The 23,838-nt window shown below is 33.7% G+C and overlaps 1 pseudogene; it reads right to left on the bottom strand.

Annotated features, from left to right (window-relative positions):
• Positions 1 to 11,068: 11,068 nt before the first annotated feature.
• LOC149498955 (uncharacterized) lies at positions 11,069 to 12,328 on the bottom strand (annotated as a pseudogene).
• Between the last annotated feature and the right edge of the window lie 11,510 nt (positions 12,329 to 23,838).

The following is a 23,838-nucleotide window of genomic DNA, read 5'->3' as shown; positions in this document are numbered from 1 at the left end:
CAGTTGTTGTTTGAGTCAAAAATGCCAGCCAGTCCCTACCACTTGCATGGGCCCACCTGAGATATTTTCCTGATGTGCAAATCAAGTTCTAATCCTATTCAAGCACATGAGAGAGTCCTAATTGAGAAGAAATCGAAACCCTAAACAGTTTCCTATTTCCAAAAGATTTCTTACTTAATGAAGATGCTATTTCCTAAACGAAGTCAGATTTTCTCCCAGGAGGTCTATATAAAGAGGGAACAGATTCATTGTAAAAGGGGAGCCATTCATTGTATATTCCTTCTCTTGTTCTATTATTTTCTACATAGTTCTCTCTCTCTCTCCAAGGCTTTAAGCATTCAAGTTGGTGTCAAGATTCAAGGAAGCTGTTCAAGCGTATCGCTGACTAGTTTTTTATTTTCAAACTCTGTTTTTGTTTATTATTCTTTATAGGATTATTTACAAGTTTAATTGAGTTTTATTTAATTACTATATTGAACTAAAACTCTCATACTAGGGATTTGATGTAGCTTAATTTTGATTCCAATTTATAATATTAGATTTGTTTTTTTTGTTCATGATATAATTTATTATTGAACTTAATACTTTCAGGCAGAGTTTCTCCCCTGGATTGATTTATTTCATTAATCACTATCGGGAGAAGGGTTTTTGATATGAATAGGGTAATAAATTACATGAGAATAATAAGTTAATGCGGAAGCTATATGATTTGGCTCATGGGGGGTTTTCATAAGTTAATGACCTTAGTAGGTTAACATAATTTTGGTACTTGGTATACAATCCCTGTGGAAATGATACTTTTCTCATTCTATATTTCTTGTTGCGATTTCGTACACTTGTGAAAATCACTGTCAAGTTTTTGGCGCCGTTGCCGAGGATTGGCGTTACCAATATCAATACTAATTAACATATTATTAATTTCGACATTTTTTTTGGTTAATTGAAATATTTGTTTATATTATTTGTAGTTTTATTTTATTTTATTTTATCAATTTTTTTTCATTATTTTCTTGCGAAGTATTTTCAGATGTTTCATTGACAAGTAGTCGCAAGTTTTATTCAACAATATTCAGAGCCATTTTATGCTACTTGGGCAAGATTTAATGAATTGTTGGAGAGATTTCCTTATCATAATTTTACAAATAAATATCTCACTTACATACTCTACTTTGGATTAGATGAAGAAACAAGAAGTTGAGTAGATAATGGATTTTCAGCAACCAGTATTCACCTTCCGGAAAGTAGCTATGGAGATGTACATTACATGTTAAATGATATGGCAGATTTTGACTACCGTTGCCATTGGGATCCTTCACGGCGGGGTTGGAATCACTGATACCCTCCAAATTTTGAGTATGAAGAAGAAAAATAGAAGAATTTAGAGGATTTGATTGTTGCCCTAACTAAATCTCACATGGAATTTATGAATGAACTCGCAAGAGTTTTAAGATCCAACAAGAGACAATGAAGAATTTGGAGGTACAAGCAGCGAAATTGATAACCATAGAAACTAATGGATATCAAGATGATGAGTGCAAGGTGAATTATGAGGAAACTTTATGGAAAATTGCACCCTTAGAAGAAGTAAAGCTTACATGTGAAAAATGCAACTCCTTTGAAGACGGATTAAATCTCACTTTCTTGTTTCCAGACATGATTATTAATGACCATGAAAAAGGTGAGTTACAGCTGGAAGGGACATTGGGAGAGAGTTTAAATGAAGACAAGCAGCAAGCAATATTGGTGGATGAAGAAATAATTGAGACTGTTGATTTGAGCTCATCAATGGTTTTTATACACACACCACCGGAAGATCCTTTATGTCCAATGATACCACCTTCAATAAATTGTGTTCTCCATGATCTAAAATAATTTTTTCTCCAAGTTCATCATTCAAAGCGAGATGTTCTTGATAAGACGAGCATAAATTTTTTCAAACTAGCCAATCTTGAGGGCATTTTCAACCAAAACCCATGTGTGATATTACATGATACAAACTATGGGTGAAAGCCGTTATTTGATAGACTTCTCAAAAGTCGAGTTTAAAAGACTTTAAACAAAATGCTAATGGGAGGCAACCCATTATTTTCTTTCTTTTCCTTTGAAAATTATTTTTATTTGTATTTTTTTCATTTTTCCCCATCTTTAAACCATTATTTTCTTTTTATTTTGGTGTTTTATATTCATATTGTAGGTCAAGGAAGCATTAAAGAGGCTTGAAAACTGATTAAAAGTGCCAAAGTCAGGCTCTAGTACGGGCAGGGCGTGCTACCTAGCACCCCCGTGCTATCTCCAGAGAAAAATATGCCCATAGTCAGACTCTAGCACCCCAAGGCATGCTACCCAGCACCCCTGTGCTACACAACACCCCCTGGCAGCACCCCTGTGCTACACAGCACCCCAGGCCATGCTGCAGAATTTTTTTTTTTTTTTGATTTGAATGTTTTTTTTTTGTCCTTTTATGCCTTAGACCACATGCCCACATAAATTTTTTGTTTTTTTTTCCTTAACAATTATTATTATTATTGTGTTATGTTGTTCTTTTTCATTTTTAGAACTTAGCCATTGGAACCATGCTTTTTGTTTCCTTGATTTTTATTGTATTTTTTAATACAATGGTGTTAAGGCGCTTTCAACTTTATTTTTATTTTCTTACCTTGCATTGATGATTTATGATAAGTTTGGGAATTGGTCTTATTTTTGCACATATTGGGGACAATGTGCTAGATTAAGTTGGGAGAAGGAAAATTTTAGTTAAAATTTTAATCTTTTTATTTTGTTTATTCGTTTTTATTAGCTTAATATGGTTGGAATAATTGTGAGAAAACTTGAAAATTATCTTAATTCATTAAACTGTGATGAATTTAGTTGTTCTTCGAAGTTAATTATGTTTAACTTAAATTTGAATTTTTGACTTAACATGATTCTTTGGTTTAACTATTTATTTCTAAGATTATAAACACTAATTTTTGTGAATTTTATGATATATAGGTATGTTTTAATCAAAATTTATTTAACCTTGGCATTCCTAGAACAAATTAGAATTCCCTTTGAGACAAAATTTTAAATGCTTACAATTAGAAAGAGATGATTTAGGCATTCTTTATTGAACTTCATATTTAGTGTAGGCCACCTAAGTTAATATATGACTTTTGCAACCAATTTGAAGCCTATAGCCAAAATTTTTCTTGTTTACCTTTATTAAACCTAGCCATTGAACCAACTTAATTTCCTACCCTAAGTGCAATAATGTATAATTGAAGGATTTCATTTCTGTTAAAACATAGCAACAAAAGGGAGAAAAATTTCATTAATACTAGCAAGTGAAGCAAGTAGAAAAACAAAGAGAAACACCCCATAAAAGAAGCAATCAATCAAGAATTCAAGTTTGAGGAATTAAAGTAAGGAAGAAATTATCAAAGTATTATGAAAAGACCTTGCCAAAGTATCTCTAATTTTGAGCTAGTTAAGAACTTCAAGATTAATCTCCCTTTACAAAGAAAAATTTGTTTTGATATAATGAAAATCTTGATATTATGCATTTTCTGTGCTCTTTGTCTATCTTTTTATCCTTTTTCTTTGTTTAGCTAAAATTATACCTCTAAAACCCATTACAACCAAAATAAAGACCTTTTGATCATTTTAAATTGTATGCATTTCAATTGTGGAGAAGTGATGACTAATTTTGCCCATGGGAATGTTGAATTTATATCGTTAAACATCTTAATTAAAGGTTAAAATTTTTATGAAAATTCATATTCTACTTGTTATAGGTTGAATAATTATTGGTGTTGAAAATCTTATTAACTTATGTTTAAATTAAGGAATGTGTTTCATTGGAAATTGAATTTTTGCTAGAATATAATTAGCATGGGAAACACTTGATTTATTCTCATTTTAATGATTTTTGATACTTTTAAAATTATGAATAATTATCCCCAACCATATTAAGCTAGCTTTGTTTAGTTTGTTTAGCTTGTGTTTTCTTTTTATTTTTAGTTTTGTTGCTTGAGGACAAACAATGATTTAAGTTTGGAGAATTTCGATAAGTGTATTTTTAGAGTAATTTTAATATAGTTTTTATTAGGATTGTTTAGTAGTTTTAATTACTTTTATTAGTTTTTATTTAGTTTTATTCATGTTTTTGTTCAAAGCTTCCTTGAAACATAATTATAAGAGAGATACACAGAAAATAGGTTGTGAACTATATTTCTATTATTCACAAACAATTGTATTTATACAGCATATATCCTCACAACCGATTTGGTTACAAGTGATAAAGTTTACAGCTAAATACAACTCTATGCATGTCAAGAATAACTAACACATACTAGTCTTATCCATTGGTTCTATACTCCCTCGCAAGATGGAGGTGCCACTTGCGTACTCCAACCTTGAAACGATTGTTAATAAACACTATTTTGGACAACGGCTTTGTAGGGAGATCAGCTAGTTGATCTTTTGTTGACACATGAGATACTCGAAGCTTCTTTTGTTGAAGAAGATCTCGTACGAAGTGAATGTCAATCTCTATGTGTTTCATCCTTGAATGATAAACTGGGTTTTGACAAGCATATGTGGTGGAGACATTGTCACAGTATAACACAGGAATAGGTGTCTTGATTCCAAGTTCAGTCAACAAAGAGCTTACCCAAACTACTTCAGAGGCTGCAGAGGCAACTGCTCGATACTCAGCCTTAGTAGAAGATCGCGCTACTGACTTCTGTTTTCTAGACGTCCAAGAGATAGGAACTTTGCCAAGATACAAAATGTAACCTGAAGTAGACAGTCGATCATTCGGATCTCCAGCCCAATCTGCATCAGAAAAGGCATGAAAAACAAGAGTAGGTTATGGATGTATCATGATACCATAATCTATTGTGGACTTTAGATACCGCAGTAACCTCTTAAGAGCATCCCAATGTTTTGCAGTCGGACTTTGCACATATTGAGACAATTTGTTAACTGAAAAACAAATGCCTGGCCTGGTCCAGGTTAAGTACTGCAGTGCACCCACTAATTTCCTGTATGCAGTGGATTCCACTTCCAAAGAACTGGAAGTATTCTTAGACAAACTCGTTGTAGTCACAAATAGAGTGGAGATAGGTTTTGCTCCATGCATACCCGAAGCAACTACAACTTTTCGAATATAGTGATGCTGTGATAAGAACAGCCCACCTACTGTATGTTGAACATCTATACCCAAAAATAAATTCAACTTTTGTGGATCTTTCAAGGAAAACCTGGATGCCAGCTCCGCAATAAACAATTTAATAAACTCATTACTGCTTCCAGTGAGTAGCAAATCATCAACATAGACAAGGAAAAAACACATAGTGGCACCCTTACTGTAAATGAATCATGAATGGTCACTCTTTGACTGAACAAAACCATATTGAAGAGCACAAGTTTGCAATGCTTGATACCAGGCCCTTGGGGCTTGTCGAAGACCATACAACGCCTTAACAAGTTTACAAACATAATGTGGTTTTGCAGAATTCACATAACCAGGTGGTTGTTTCATAAATACCTGTTCTTGCAATGGACCATGAAGGAAAGCATTGTTGACATCCAACTGACAAATACTCCACTTGTTCAAAACTGCCACTGTCAAAACTATATGAATCGTTGCTGGCTTTAAGACTGGACTGAAAGTATCTCCAAAATCCACTCTAGGCCTCTGATTGTATCCCTTTGCTACCAATCGCGCCTTGTATTTATCAAGTGAACCATCTGCATTTCTTTTTACCCGAAAAATCCACTTACAGCCGATTAAATTTTGATCATTGCAAAGAGGAACAAGCTCCCAAGTTCCATTAGTCATTAAAGCATCAAATTCAGAAGACATTGCCTTTCTCCATTCTGGAATTTTCAGAGCTTGAGACACACATGTTGGTTCCAGACTTGGTGGCAAAGGATGTTTTGTAGCTGAGTGACTGACCTTGGGTTTGAAAATATTATTTTGAGACCTCGTGACCATTGGATGGGTGTGAACTGGCTGAGACGGAATAGAGGCAGGACTTGAGGACAACAATGATTCAGTGGATGTAGATGAAGAAGACTCACGATTGAAGGGAGATGGAGACTGGGAAGAAGAACTCGACAACGAAGACCCAGAGGACGTTGATGAAGAACCTAATTCAGAAGAAGACGAAGACTGGAATGAATCATCTGCGGAATGAATTACAGATGGACTCGAGGAATCCCTAGAATTGAATGGTATAAGATTAAAACCATTTGATGGAAACAACGTCATACTAGTCGTATTGGAATCTGAATGTAAGTGAGAGGACCTGGACAACATCGTTTTAGAATTAGGAAAATCATACCAGTCAGCTGTACTCGTGTTCTGCAACCAAAGTTTTGCACTAGGAAAGCTATTTTCCACAGAGAGAACATGACGAGATACATAAACCTTTTGACTCTGTAATTCATAGCAAAGATATGTACTTTGACTTAAGGAGTATCCCAAAAAGATACAAGGTTTGGACTTAGCTTCAAACTTGTGATGAGCATACGACCTAAGATAGGGATAACACAAACAGTCAAAGATTTTTAGTTTACTATAATTAGGCTGCCTATGAGATAACTTAAGAAATGGAGACTGCATTTGAAGAATAGGTGTGGGAAGCCGATTAATAAGGTAAGTAGCTACCTGAAAAGCATAAGTCCAAAATTTTGATGGTAAATAGGCAGACTGCAATATTGTAAGTCCAGTTTCCACTAAATGCCTATGACGACGATCTACGGTGCCATTATGTTAAGGTGTATGAGGTGGTGTTTTAAGATAAGAAATTCCATGATTTTGGAAGATTGTTTTTAAAGCAATATATTCACCTCCCCCATCGGTATAGACACTAACAATCTTAGTTCAAAACATATTCTCAACTAGTTTCTGGAAAACTGGAAAAATTGTGGCAACATCAGATTTGGCTTTTAAAGGATAAAACCAAATATCCTTTGTATAGTGAATATTAAATAATATCTAAAACCATCAATTGACTGAATTGGAGCTGGGCCCCATAAATCAGAGTACAACATTTCTAATGGGCGAATATTAGTAAGAGAAGAAAGACCAAAGGCGAGTCTATGACTCTTATTACAGTGACAGGAATTACAATCTAAACCAGTAGACAACTCAGGCAAATGAAATTTAGACAGAACATAATGACTGAGTCTAGCAGTAGGGTGACCAAGACGTTGATGCCAAACATACGACGAACCACGAACAGCGGAATGAGAAGCAAAAGGAGACCGATCTTTAGAAAGTGAAGAAAGACGATAAAGTGAGTGCTTAATTTGCCCCTTTGTGATTATCTCCCCCGTGACCAGATCCTTAACAAGTAAACAGTCAAAGAAGAATTCAATAGAAACATTATTAGCCAGACAAAAAGCGGAAACAGAGATAAAGTTCTCTTTACCACGATGAACACATAAGACATTATTCAAGGAACATGTTTTTAATGGAAAAGAAATTAATTGGGAACCAACATGCGTTATTTGTAAACCTTTACCATCAGTGAGGTGCAGTTCATCAAGACCATCATAGGGCGCATGGAAAGACAGATTCTGCAAATCATTAGTGATATGATGAGAGGCACTGTATCTAAGATCCAATTAGGAGGCTCTTGAGCAGTAGCATGATTAGCTTTCGGCTGAGGGAAATTATCTTTGAAAAAAATTCTTTGCACGAAAGCATTGCTTTGCACTATGACCAGGTCTTTCGCATATCTGATATACAACCTTTGACCCACCAGCTCCTTTCTTTGTCGAATTATTTCGATAATTCTGATCCACATAAAACTGTGAACCTGGGGAATTGGAATTTTCTACAGAAAACCCCTGATTATCACCTCTTGAACTGTGACGAGAATGATGGCCTTTCCAAACACTATTAGCTATGATAAGCATTGGATCATAAGAATCAACTTTCTTTAGATACAGCTCATGTGCTTGGAGCTTATCTTGAAGATCGTCGAAAGAGATAACAGAATCACGTGCCCTTACTACTGCTGCAATATCCCTGAATTCAGGGCCAACACCATTAAGCACATGTATAACCAAATCGACATTAGAGACTGGATGTCCTGAGAGAGAGGGATCTTCTAAAATAGAATTAACAGATTGTAAATATTCAGAGAGAAATCTGTTCTCACGTTTTAAATTAGCAAGTTTCTCATGAAGAGAAAGAATCCTTGTAGCAGAACGGTTTGCACAGGAAGATTGAATTTTGTCCCAAGCATCGGCAGAGGAAGAGGCAGATGAGACAATATGCATTGCTGAAAAACTCGTTGCTACAATAATAGCAGCTAGAACTAATTGATCTTGACAGATCCAAAACTCATAATCCCTATTGAATTCATCCTTCCCATCTTATGAATAGTCTGTGAAGGGCAAGGCAGAGATCGATCCACATACCCCATCAAGTTGTGTCCGTTAAGCACAGGCACAATTTGAGCTCTCCATGCAGGATAATTTTATTGTGTAAGCTTCAAGGGAAACTGAGTAGCATTGAAAGAAACCGGAGTTCTACCAGTAGAGTGAACAATATTTGGGAGATTAGATGAAGAAGCCATCGAATCAAGATAGCTTCAGTAACAAAATAAATAAGTACTTCCTTAAAAAAAAAAAATTTAGATCGACAACGAAAACCAGAGGGTTTTCAGCTCTAATACCATATAAGAGAGATACACAGAAAATAGGTTGTGAACTATATTTCTATTATTCACAAAAAATTGTATTTATACAGCATATATCCTCACAACCGATTTGGTTACAAGTGATAAAGTTTACAGCTAAATACAACTCTATGCATATCAAGAATAACTAACTCATACTAATCTTATCTGTTGGTTCTATAATAATTTGCTTGATCTTAAGGAAATTTGTAGGATTTTGGTACAGAAAAGAGCAAAATAAGGCAAAACACTTAGGCTCTAGCACGCCCTGCCCATGCCTCATAGCATGCCCGTGCTAAAAATCAATTATTGTTTTGAGTCGAAAACGCCAGCCAGTCCCTACCACTTGCATGGGCCCACCTCAGATATTTTCCTGATGTGCAAATCAAGTTCTAATCCTATTTAGGCACATGAGAGAGTCCTAATTGAGAAAAAAATCGAAAGCTTAAACAGTTTCTTATTTCCAAAAGATTTCTTACTTAATGAAGATGTTATTTCCTAAACAAAGTCGGATTTTCTCCCAAGAGGTCTATATAAAAATGGAACAGATTCATTGTAAAAGGGGAGCCATTCATTATATATTCCTTCTCTTGTTCTATTATTTTCTATATAGTTCTCTCTCTCTCTCTCTCTCTCTCTCTCTCTCTCTCTCTCTCTCTCTCTCTCTCCAAGGCTTCAAGCATTCAAGTTGGCGTTAAGATTCAAGGAAGCTGTTCAAGCCTATCGTTGATTAGGTTTTATTTTTAAACTCTCTTTTTGCTTATTATTTTTTTATGAAATTATTTACAAGTTTAATTGAGTTTTATTATTACTATGTTGAACTAAAACTCTCATACTAGGGATTTGATGTAGCTTAATTTTGATTCCAATTTATAATATTAGATTTTTTTTTCCCTGTTCATAATGTAATTTATTATTGAACTTAATGCTTTCAAACAGAATTTCTCCCCTGGGTTGATTTATTTCATTAATCACTATCGGGAAACAGGTTTTTGATAAGAATAGGGTAATAAAGTACATGAGAATAATAATTTGATGCGGAAGCTATATGGTTTGACTCATGGGGGGTTTTCATAAGTTAATGACCTTAGGTTATGAATTCATAAACAAACCATAAAACTTAATGATTTAATTCATGTTTGATTGCGTTATTGGAAGATAGTAATCAGACTGGGTTAAAATAGCTAACAATACATCGGGAGAGATTGTTAGTGGTTTTAGGGTTGTTTTCCCTACTTGAACAATTAAAATTGATTATCAAACTAATAGAATAAATTGAATAGAATTTAGTGAAGTTAAAATCCCTAGTAGCTTGTAAACCTTGATTTCTTTTAATCAAAATTTGCCTTGCTTGATTTCTTCTTATTCTCTTTTATTTATTAAAGTTAGTTCTTAAATATAATTCCCTATATTGCCGTCTAAATAATAGTAGATTAACATAATTTTGGTACTTGGTATACAATCCCTGTGGAAACGATACTCTTCTCATTCTATATTACTTGTTGCGATTTTGTACACTTGCGAAAATCGCTGTAAAAAAAAAAAATTAAAAAGATCTTAATTAAAAATTTGAAATTTTGACTAAAAGAAAATCTTGGTTTTGGTTTTTCAGTTTGTATTCTCAGTATAAACTTACAGCACCTCATGCTTTCCTCTAACTGCACTCACTCATACAAAACATTTTAGCAGTAGGAGAAGTACAAAAAAAATACAGTCAATTCTATGGAGTAATAGTCATTAGTATTACCATTATTTTTATTATTCTATAACCAAAGCAAAGGTTTCTTTCATAAAAATGGACAAAGTGTACATCATAGTATGCCATATTTTAGGTCAAAGGCATAGTAATTTGTCGTGGAAATATGATAAGGTTTGGTATTTCAACCATAACAATTGCAAAACAAATATCAACCAAAACATAATATTTAGTCATTTTAACAAATCATTAAAAAGGTGATGTTTACCTGTCAAAAGAACACATTTTTGAACACTTGTACAAATTAATTATCAGGAAGACACAAACATATTGTCTTGAGAAATAGAAGAAACTACAAAACAATAGTCTTTTTCTAATATAATTGTTGGCATCATTTGACAAAGAATAAGATTTTAGTCATCAATGAATATGGACAAGCATTAGATGATGTTATCAATAAGTAACTAAATAGTTTCATTTACTACAAAAATTAGAAACTAAATTAATAATCATCCAAGCCCATTAAATAAAGAAAATAAGCAAGAAAACCAAAAAAAGCATTTACCGAAAATAATTGAACTGCATCAAATATAAGAGTGAAATACATGGAGGCCATATTTCTTAAATACTCCAAAACTAAAATAAATGACAAGAACCTTTAAGTTAAATAATTAAAGCTTTTACACTCTTTAACTTAAATAATTGAGAACCTCTTGTACCGATGCAGGACCATATTTGAATATTTCATTTGGGTAGGAAGCTTCCCTTCCCTTTCTAAAATTGCTTTTTTAATAGGTGGAATCTTATACCTATGCGAACCTTTTGCTCGCATTATTTCTATCATGCATGATTGCAATGTCAAAAATATACAGTTGGACTTTCCTGCTGGAAAAGCTTTAAAGGACTTCATAACTGCAGATACGAGCTCATCAATAGTCTTCGGTGATTCCTTGTATTGTAAGGATTGAACTGCTGAAAAAAATTCAAGATCTAAAACATTTAAATCTGGAGAATTTGGAGGTTAACACATCAAATGAATATCAAATCCATCTTGTTTAGCAGCTTGGCAAAATTCTTCATCATTTTGATCAATGTGTGTTCTTGTGTTATCTTACCGAATAAATATTGGAAAATTTGAATCCTCTCTTGGCCATTTTGCCTTGATAGTAGGTATAATCTTTTCAATTCAGTATGATTTTATAACTTCTCTATTTACTGAAGTTATCGGTTTTGTCTCTAGAGTACCTGCAGCTCTATTGACGCTCGTCCTTTTAGCCGGCTCATTGTAACAAAAGGAAATACACCAATTTTTCCAGAGAAAAGCTTAATTCCTTGTGCATCAAACCTTGGACGAGCTAAAAACATGAATTTTCCAATAAAATTTTTGCTTTTACAATTGCGTAATGGATCTTCTTCATCCGGTAAAAAGTAGTAAGTCTCAGATTTTTTTGTCATATAGAACCACTTCTCATCGATACGAATGATGTTATACATCCCACTGAAAATTGGATCACGTTGTATGCTACCATTATCAAGCATTGATATACAAAACTGCAATCGAGGTCTCTTGTTTTCTACCTTCAAAAAAGGTTTTATAGCATTTGAATGTCGTCGTATATGTCCTAATCTGAGACATCTAAACATTGTGCTCTTTTTCATGTCTAAAGAACAAGCTAGAGACCGAATAGTTGTTCTCTTATGTACAAGGACCTCATGGATTCTGCTAAAGTCAAACTCAATTCTCTTGCGACCATAATTTCCTGTCTTTCTTTGTGATACAAAAGCTTGTCTTTCTCCATTTTTCGATTATTTCCAAATGCGTTGAACAGTATGTATACGAACATTAAAGTTTGATGCCACCATAGTTGTCACTTCTTCTCTTAATTTTCCATCAATACTTTTTTTGTAGAAGCATATCATATATGGCTCGGCGTTCATCATTACACATTTTTTCTTGTTTGATTGTGACTTGGTGATTGCAATAGCCCTTTATATATTTCATTCTCATCTATTAAAATAATGCAAAATGAAACCTAAGCATATAAGACTATGATTAAATATTGAGAAAAAAATAAGCTAATAGAAGAAAGTAAAAAATATTTTGCTAGTAACGTTAAAAGAGTAAGTTACTCAAGCCAACATTAAAAGAGTAAGTATATAAAACCTTAAAAAGCAACAGCAACATGACCAGCAAATTCTAAGGAAAACATATGAATATGTGCAACTCTGTTGCCATTTTCCAAAATCTTAACAAATCACAGCCATAAAATGTATAAGCAAAACATTGGCTAAATACAATATTCTAGATGAAACATGTTTTGCAGTGAAATTTATAAGATAAATTGTAAAGCAGATGAAATATATGAATATGTGAAAAGAGATTCATTCAGATCATTTATAATCCAATTGAATGGAAGAAAGTGAAATGAGCTTTAATCAACAATTCAAAAAAAAAAAAAAAACCTGTTATAATTTGGCAAAATTGAACATTATAAACAATGAACTGGACTAACCTTCCTCTGTATCGCCATCATCTCCTATAAATGGTTCAGTATTTATGTCAAAGAAAAACTGATCTCATTCACTTGAGAATTCGGGTAGAGGTTGAGGTTAGGAAATGAAAAAAAAATCAAGATTGTGATTTGGCAAGTCAATATGCGTTTCCTCTTCTCTAACTTCTTCATCAGTATCATAATGTATAGGACTTTTATTAAGATCTAAAATTTCATTGTCAGGTGTTGTCGCCATTTTGTTTTTGTCTTATGCATTTTTAGGACTCTTAGTGTTTTACTGTTCAATAATTACACATTTAAATTTTTGGCGGAATCAAATCTAAAATTTTGGAGGAATAAAATTTGTAATAATTAATCTTTTAGTTTTTTTTTTTTTTTGGTGAAGAGAGAGACCCTCTTTTAATTGATCTTTTACAATAGTTTTACGATTTAGAAATAACGTAATTATAGTGGTATATTATTGGAGAGAGAATGATTGAGAATTGAGATAAGAATAATAATGTGAGATAAAGGGTAATTTGATCAAGTTATTTTTGATTTTGCTATAATTTAGGCAAATTAATTGGTTATTAATTCTCATGTAGAAACCTTAAACGACTTGTAATATGAGACAGAGGGAGTAATATCAATTATTTATATATAAGAATTTATATAATTAACTATATATGAAAATAATATCTAATCATTAATATCATAATTTATATAGTAAAATTAATATACTTAAAAAAAATATGAATTATAATATAATTAATTTATCTAATATAAATTGTTACATTCATATTAAAATCAATTAAAAAAATCATGTATTAGATTTTTTTCTATGAAATTATATAATTTATTAAATTAGTTAAACTATAAATAAGCATGATTAAAAATAAATAAATATAATCAATTGTATATGAATGTGATGATGATATATTATCTAATCACAACTTTATAAATTACAAAATATTATATTAAAATTTAAATATATTTATCAATATAAAAATTTTTTGAAATAATTATTACAAAATTAATACATTTATAAAAAATATAATAAGTATATAATGTACTTTAAACGAGCAAATTCGCAAGCTTGTTCAACGAGCTTATTAAATCAGCAGATTCACGAGCTTGATTCACAAGTCTATTAAACGAACTTGTTCGCAAGCTTTTTCAGCAAGCCAGTTCGCGAACCAATTCAACGATCCTATTCTCAAGCCTATTCAACGGACTTGTTCGCAAGCTTGTTCAGTGAGCTTATCACGAGCTTGTATAGCAAGCCAGTTCGCGAGCTTATTCAACGAGCCTGTTCGCGAGCCTCACAAATGATACAATTCGTGACCCTTACCGAGTTGAACTACCTCATGCTTAAACTTGTTTCATTTATCTAAATGAGCCTAAAATTTTGATCAAGTTTGGTTCGTTTAAAAACAAACTCGGATCGAGCCTCACCTCAAATAGTTCAAGAATAGTTTAGTTCGCTTATAGCCCTAGCCATGATTTCCAAATATTGAGTTCAAATTAAGATTTCCCATTGGATTTGGAATGATTTGACTATATTATTGCCTATCTTTGCAAAACTTGAATTTTAGACCTCCACGGATGGCAATTCTATTAGCGTGTCAATTTTCAACAAGCAAAACCTTTACACTTAAAATGACACATTTTTTTGGTAGATTATGAATATGCAATGAGTTTTGCAAATTGACATCGTTTACAACTCGAATTAGTTAAATTCGACTAAAATAACTAGGCTCCGAAGCCAAAACTCACAGGAATCGTCATAAAATAGTTGTTTCATCGTTTACCTTATGAATATGCAATAAGATAATTAGCGTTTGAAACTAGTTAAAATGGATTAGTACAAGAAAAATGGAAATTTTAATGATCAAATTTAAGTTCTAACTATTTAGTTTGTAGTTTATTTTTTTATTTATAACTTAATTGATAAAAGAATTATAAAATATGTTTGGTTACATATTTATTAGTGCGAGGTCTCGATCCGAGCACGTATATCTAGAATGCTAAGGGATCATGTATGTCTAGAATACTAAGGGATCAAAAGTGCTCATTTAAATCGGGCGCATGGAAAAAGCCTAATTAATGATGTTGTTTTTAAAATTAGAGTTGCCACTTAAGTTTTAATTTAAAGAAAAAATTTAAGAAACACCCTAATTTGACTCCAATAACTATCCCAAAAGGAAAATGCACTAGTTTAGAAAACAAAGGAGGATTCAGAGACTAGATTTTCAATTTAAAATAGCTTTTGCTTTGGCCTTAGAGCTTGATTCATGAAAATTAATTTGATGAACAATATAATATGCATGGAAATATTAGATTATGCATGGTAATTATATCATTTAAAGCAATAAAGTAAAGGCCAAAAAGTAAAGAAAAAAACAAAATGAATTGAAATAAATAGGGAGTACTATCTCTACCCTCTTTTGAAAACTCTAGGATGATCACATGTCTCCCAAACAATAAAGCAATGGAGAATGAGAAAGAAGATGAAGAAATTTTTGTTGATTTGGTTCGTAACTCGAAGCGAGTCTATTTTTATATTTTGGTTTATTAGATGAGCATTAAAAAAAGGGAAAAAAAAAACTCTCTCTTTAAATTAAAACTCGTTGAATTAACTTTGTTGGCGAATTAAAATCAACTTGCCAATTTAAGGTTCATGTAAATTGGCATTCAAATTTCAGAGAAGTTGTACAATTCATGCAAAATTCTTTAGATTGATTGTCAACGTCTAGAGTTTGAAATTCATGCTATATATATATATATATAAAAAAACAACATGAATTAAAAAAAATGTTATTTTCAAGTTTTTGAGATCCATGTGAACAAGTTCATACCAAGTCTTGAAGAGATATTTATAGATACATAAATTTTATTAAATTAATTTAATATTAACTTAATTATTTAATTAGCTAAACTAAATTATTAATTAGGTAACTAAATAATTTATTTTGATACTAATCAAAATATTTTAAATAGTTATTAAAATAAAATTATTGGATAAATATTATTACTTTATTAAAAAATAATATAGTAAAGTCAATAAAAATTCGCTAATTGAACCAATTTAATTAGATAATTGATGTATAAGTTAGGTATCGTCATAAAGATAAATGATGGGTTAATTATTACTGATAATTTATCAAATGGATCGATCAAATCACATACTTGGCAAAATGACTTCCTTAAATTACATATTTGGCCACCATAGGACTGCATTGTAATTTTTTTGATATAATATTTTAGTATCTCTCCTATGACCTCTGTGTTTTCTTGTTGACTTAACGGAGAAGATGCAAAAATTGGACAAATAAATTTAATAGTGCAACGAAAGCAAAATATGAGGACAAATTAATATATTTAAAAAAGACAAGGACGACTAGTTGTATTTCGTAAACCACAGGGATCATATTATAATTTTTCTTAAATCTTTATGAATAAGGAGCCTCTTGTAACACCCATTGCTCGGTTTCAAAGGATTACATGACAGCTGCCACATTCGGTACCGGAGTCACCATTCTAAGCTACATATTCAAATCTTATATGCTAAATATGTGAGTAAATTATATATACAATTTCGAGTCTATGGTTTTACTTAGAAAATGATTTTCAAAAATACTACAAGAAACTGCAAGAGCCTCCCCTAAAAACTAGACTTAGCAAACAATCTGTGAAATAAAAAAACACTTCTAAGTTCAATCTCAACAATCCATCAACTCCAATAATCGATTCTAGATGTACTTCAATATCAACTCATCATTAGCATTAAGCATTATATAATATCCATATATAATTCCATACAACATATCTAACTAAAATCCATAAAGTGACATATATATAATATGGAAAGTTCTAAACCATAACTAAATGTTCTTCTAGAACGTCTGTTAATACATAAATCCTTAATCAAATACTGTTTCCAATAATTAAGATTTACATGTCATACTCAATACAAATTGAAACACAATAAACTATCCATCAAAGTTGTCTTTGGCTCTATAGTAGGATCTGAACTCCAACAATATTCCCGAGTCTACAACCAGTGCATGACAAATATCAACTCGCGGAGTATAAAATTCAGTGGTGCTCAATAACATATATATGTAGTCATTTATGATAAGCCAACTGTAAATAGATAAGTTTATCTATTAGTTTGGACTCCTATAAGATAGGAATTGATGTACCTAAATGTAGTTAGGTTAGATACAAATTCTTCACACTTCTGTAATATATATTCGGCTGTATAGCTAATGATAAACACAACTTCTCTTCTTGCCTCATATATTTCTCTATATGGTATCAGAGCCTAAATAAGCCTTCTGTTCTTAGCTTACACATTTCCTCTATTTTTCAATTCATCAATCTTCAATGGCTTCTTCATCTTCGGCCAATATCACTCATTCTTCTGGTAGAGTTTTAATCTCTATCAATGGCTATAAATTGCCATTAAAGCTAACAGCTCAAAACTATCCCACATGGAGAGCCCAAATTGCTACGGTTCTTCGTGGTCATAATCTGATTGGTTATGTTAACCGAACCTTACTTCCTCCTCCTACTATGATTAAAAAGGATGGTAAGGAGATTGATAATTCAGATTTTGAATTTTGGTATTACCAAGACCAACTGGTTCTCGCTGCCATCATGGCCTCAATGAGTTTTTCCTCTTTGCACGTTGTTGCTTCAGCAAACTGTTCTCCAAATGCGTGGGATTGAATTCAAGTTTCCTTCGCAAATAAGTTTGCTACTAGAGTTCTTTCTCTTCGCGAAATGCTATCTAATGTGAAGAGAGAAAACAAAAGTGTTTCTGATTATCTTCTGCTTGTTAAAACCATTGCAGATGATCTCTCTCTTTGTGGAAGTCCCATTTCAGACATTGATTTAATTGTTCATGTTTTAGATGGTATTGGACTAGAATTTCATGATATTGACGCTGCTGTTCGTGTTCGTGATACCATGATCATGTTTGAAGAATTGAAAGACAAGCTCTTGGCTCATGAGATCTATTTGCGGAAGATTGATCCTTCCTATGATCCAGCACCCATCTCTACTAATCAGGTTCGACGTGGGGCTGGGTCTTGTCAACAGCAGCGCTGACCAGGTTCCAATGAAGGTTTCTCTATTGGAGGACAGCGCCAAGTCAAGCAAGGTTCTGATTTCTCTTCAAGGCAGGGACTGAATAATATTAGTTGCTAGATTTGTGATAGACCAGGTCATCGTGTAAAGCAGTGCTATCTGCTAAAGATTATTTCAAGGTAAATAATTGTCCACAGCCACAGGCCAATCATGTCAATCACTCTAGGTCTTCTGACACTAGTTGTGTGATGGATTCGGGAGCAACGCATCACATAACAAATGATCTTCAGAATCTATCCTTTTATGCCCCTTATGATGGTCTTGATGAGCTTCACTTAACGGACGGTTCAGGTTTGCGTATAACACTTGTTGGCTCAAAATGTCTTTCTTTTCCTAAAAAGCAATGCACCTTGGATGATGTTTTATATGTTCCTAATTCTAAAGAAAATTTGATCTCTGTTCCTCAAATGTGTATTAATAATTGAGTCTCTATTGAATTCTTTCTTGATTGTTTTGTGATTAAGGACCTTCAAACCCGGGAGACAATCACAAAGGGAATGCTTAAGAACTTTCTTTGCTGGTTGCGATCCTGTCATCCAACTGCTCATTTCAGTGTTCCTGCATCTTCTATCTTCTGGCATCAACATCTTGGGCATCCTTCTTCCAAGATTTTTAGTTTTATTGTGACTCACTTTAAGTTACCTTTGTCGTCGTCTAAAGATTTAGTTTGTGATTCCTGTCATTGTAATAAGAGTCACTGTTTCACTTTTGGTCAGTCTTCATTATCTAGTACTCGTCCATTGGAACTGTTGCACTCTGATGTATGGGGACCTGCCCTTGTGCAATCTATTGATGGCTATAGATACTATCTTATTTTTGTCAATCACTTTACGAAGTATATCTGGTTCTATCCTTTAAAAGTCAAATCTGAGGTTTATTCTGTTTTTCCTGTCTTTCAAAAATTGGTTGAAAATATTTTTTTATACAAAAATTGTCTCTGTTTATACTGATGGTGGTGGTGAATTTCAGGCTCTTAAAAAGCTCTTTCATAATCATGGAATCAATCACCTATAAACTCCGCCTCACACACCGCAACACGATGGTACGGCTGAACGACGACACTGTCATTTGGTTGAAACGGGTTTGACACCTCTTCATAATGCTTCTCTACCTAAATCGTACTGGTCATATGCTTTTAGGATAGCGGTTTATCTTAGTACTCAACTTCCTACACTAATTCTTGATTTTTCGTCACCTTATTCTAAATTGTTTTGCAAGTCTCCTAATTATTCTAGTTTACTTATTTTTGGGTGTCTTTGCATCCTTGTTTACGTCCATATGCTCGAAACAAATTTGATACCAAATCTGTCCCATGTCTGTTTCTTGGGTATTCTAGTAATCAAAGTGCTTACTTATGCTATAATGTGGAGTCTAGCAAAATGTACACTTCAAGGCATGTTGTTTTATTGAAAATCAATTTCTATGTGTGTTAATATCATCTTCAGATTTGCAAAATTCCAACTCCTCTTCTTGGTATGATCTGGTGTCGTTTGAATCAGCACATATGCAGGTTCCTTTTCAAACTTCAAGTTAAATTGTTCCTGCTGAACCAATTCCAGCTTTGCCTTCCATTTTTGCATCATCTGTTCCTGCACAATTTGAGTCTACTGCTGATATTCCACTGTCCTTGACTGTTCTAGCATTCTCATCAAGTTCTTCGATGTTTTCTTCATCATCATCAATAGCTACTCCACCTTCGGGTGTTGTACCTACTGTTCTGCGCATTTCGGTTCATACCCATTCAATGCAAACGAGGTCTCAAAATAATATTTTCAAACCTAAGCATATTAATAATGTAACAAAATATCCTCTTTGTTTTATTGAACCAATGTGTGTTTTGCAGGCCATGAAAGTTCCTGAATGGCGACAGGATATGTCTTTAGAATACGATGCATTAATCAAAAATGGAACTTGGGTTTTGGTTCCTTCATCCAAGGAGCACAACTTAATTGGATGTAAATGGATCTTTAGAACTAAGAAAAAGGTGGATGGTTTTATTGATAAATATAATGCGTGGTTAGTTGCAAAGGGGTATAGTCAGAGACTGGGAATTAATTTTGGCAATACTTTTAGTCCTGTTCTTAAATCGATCACGATTAGAACTATTTTGACTCTTGCTATCACTAATAATTGGCCTATTTTGCAGCTAGATGTGAATAATGCGTTCTTGCATGGTCCCTTACAGGAGAATGTATTCATGAGACAGCCTCCTAGTTTTGTTGATCAAAGCAACCCGAATCATGTCTGCAAATTGGTCAAAGCCTTACATGGACTTCGTCAGGCACCACGAGCTTGGTATCAATCTCTTCGAGGTTGTGCACTAGAGCATGGTTTTGTTCAATCAAGTGGTGATCACTCATTATTTATCTACACCAAGGGTTCTGTGGTTTGTTATTTCCTTGTATATGTTGATGATCTCTTACTTACAGGAAATAACATAAGTTTTATTGATAACTTTGTCGACATGTTATCTTGTCAATTTTCTCTCAAAGATCCTCAGCCACTGCATTTTTTTCTGGGAATTGACATTCAGACAACAACCAAGGGTTTGTTTTTGTCACAATACCATCACATTCGTAAATTATTGGAACAACTTGGAATGGAGGGTGCAAAGCTGGTTACTACACCAATGGCTATGAAAGATGTTCTTGTCAAGTCATTAAGTTCGGCTATGTCTCATGAAGCTACTAGATATAGGCAAACTGTAGGAGAACTGCAGTATCTTACGTGGACACGGCCAAACATTAGTTATGCTGTTGGTAAACTTTCTCAATTTATGCAATATCCAAATCAACACCATTGGCATGCACTTAAAAGATTGCTACGGTATCTCAAATCTACTGTTGATTATGGACTTCTAATCTCGCCTCAATCTTCTCTGGCATTTCATGCTTTCTTTGATGCAGATTGGGCGGGAGATCCATCCGATCGGTCATCTACGTCTGGTTATATTGTGTATCAAGGTTCGGTGCCTATTTCTTGGTCATCTAGAAAATATAAATCAGTTGCACGGTCATCTACGGAAGCAGAATACGGGGCTGTGGCATCTACAGCATCCGAGGTAATATGGATTCAAAATCTCTTGAAAGAACTTGGAGTTCAATCAAAAATTTCGACTCCTTCGATCTATTGTGACAATATATCCACTATATATACTGCCAAAATCTGGTATTTCACTCAAGGATGAAACAGATCGAGATTGATGTGCGTTTTGTACGAGATTTAGTTCACAAAGGATTTCTTAGAATTGCACTTGTATTAGCCAAAGATCAACTTGCAGACATGTTGACTAAGCCATTGTTAAAGGCTATGGTCAATCTCAATAGAGTCAAGATCGATGTTCATCATGGCACCCCAATCTTGAGGGGGCGTAATATGTAACATCCCTTCCCGGTCCACCCGTGAACCCGATGAGATTTTGGATGATTAATAAGATGTTATTATGTATAGGACAGGTGAGCTCAAAGTGAGAAGAAAATTTGTTAAACTAAAAGAGATATCAAACCTTCAACCCAAAAGCTTTAAACCTTCTTCTTAGTTTCCTTTTTCTTCTCACTTTGAGCTCACCTCTCCTATACATAATAACATCTTGTTAATCATCCAAAATCTCACTAAATTATGAAATTCAAGAAATTCAACTTACTTGGAGAGAATAGAGGTTGAATTTAATGCTTGAATACCATTAAAATTGATGGAGATAAAGATGAAGAAGATGGAGAAAAGAAGGGGAGTAAAGGAGATGAAGGAGATGAAGATAAAGACGAAGAAGGGAAAGTGAAATGGAAATCTCGGGTAGGCTCCAAAATATCATTGATTGTATGTGTAAAATTGCTAAATAGTACCTCAATTGTCAATAGGTTACAACTTAATACCTAAGCTTTATCTTTTAGTGCAAGTAAGTCCTAATCCTTATACTTTTATTTCAATTGAGTCTACATCTTTCAATTAAGTCCAAGTCTTTGATTTATTTAATTTTTATGGCTCGAACCAGGTTCTGGTTCGTTCCGACTCGACTCGCTCGATTCAGTAGGATGTCACAGTTCTCCCCTCCTAAAAAGACAAACTTCATCCCGAAGTTTACCTGTTGTGAATAAATGCGGATACTGTTGTCGTATGGTTTCTTCAGATTCCCACGTTGCTTCTTCTGTTTTATGATTCCTCCAAAGAACTTTTACCAATGTTATTTTCTTGTTTCGCAATTCTTTAATTTCTCTGGCTAGGATCTGAACTGGTTCTTCTTCATAAGTGAGATCTGGCTGAATTTCAATCTCTTCTGCTGATAATACTTGTGATGGGTCTGATCTATATCTCCTTAACATTGATACGTGAAAGACATTATGAATTCGATCTAATGTCGAAGGTAACGCTAGGCGATAGGCTAATGGTCCTACACGTTCAACAATCTCGTATGGACCAATGAACCTAAGACTACGCTTACCCTTTCTTCCAAACCTTAGGGGAGATCAGATAGAAGATTCTGCATGAAGCTCACAACAGTCCATATACAATGCATCCAGGCAGTACTAAGATGTATCAGGATTTGAAGAAAGGTTATTGGTGGCTAGGCATGAAGAAAGACATCGAAAATTTTGTAATAAGCTGTTTGACATGTCAACAAGTAAAAGCAGAACATCAAGTGCCAGCTGGGTTGCTTCATCCAATAACAGTGCCAATATGGAAATGGGATCAGATCACGATGCATTTTGTTACCGGATTACCTCAGACACAGCGGAAGCATGATGCAGTATGGGTAATTATAGACAGATTAACCAAGTCCGCACACTTTCTACCAGTCAGGATGGACTATTCTTTGGACAAGTTAGCAGAAATTTATGTGAGAGAAATAGTTCGACCACATGGAGTTCCATCATCCATTATATCTGATCGTGATCCAAGGTTTACATCGAAGTTCTAGGGTAAACTGCAGGAAGCATTAGGAACAAAACTGCATTTCAGCACTGCATTTCATCCTTAAACAGATGGCCAGTCAGAGAGAGTGATTCAAATCCTAAAAGACATGATGAGATCATGTGTTATAGAATTTGAAGGCAGCTGGGATAGATATGTACATCTCATAGAATTTGCCTACAACAACAGCTATCAATCGAGCATTAAGATGGAACCATATGAAGTGTTGTATGGCAGACAATGCAGGACACATGTGTGTTGGACAAAACTTAGTGAGAAGAAGATTCTGGGTCCAGAATTGGTTAGGGAAATAGAAGAGAAAGTGGAAATCATCAGAAAATGGCTAAAAGAAGCAAGTGATCGACAGAAGTCCTATGCTGATTTAAAGAGAAAGGACAATGAGTATGCAGTCGATAATAAAGTATTTCTAAAAGTTTCACCATGGAAAAAGATCCTAAGGTTTGGAAGAAAGGGTAAGCTAAGTCCTAGGTTTATTGGTCCATACGAGATTGTTGAACTTGTAGGACCATTAGCCTATCGCCTAGCGTTACCTTCGACATTAGATCGATTTCATAATGTCTTTCACGTATCGATGTTAAGGAGATACAGAGCAGACCCATCACATGTATTATCAGCAGAAGAGATTGAAATTCAGCCAGATCTCACTTATGAAGAAGAACCAGTTCAGATCCTAGCTAGAGAAATTAAAGAATTGCGAAACAAGAAAATAGCATTAGTAAAAGTTCTTTGGAGGAATCATAAGCTATTTGCTTATCACTATCATCTTTGGAAGACCCTGTTTTTAGGGTAGCTACTCATTTTGATATTTTGGTTCTGTGGCATGTACAGGGCACATAGTTAGGCCCATTTCATTTTGGAAAATAGTGTAATGTCTTGTATATATTAAATA

This window comes from Jatropha curcas, chromosome 1, assembly GCF_041381405.1.
Source record: "Jatropha curcas cultivar XTBG-Jc1 chromosome 1, XTBG_Jcur_1.0, whole genome shotgun sequence".
Classification (NCBI taxonomy): domain Eukaryota; kingdom Viridiplantae; phylum Streptophyta; class Magnoliopsida; order Malpighiales; family Euphorbiaceae; genus Jatropha; species Jatropha curcas.
This window is presented reverse-complemented; position numbering and strand designations above follow the sequence as displayed.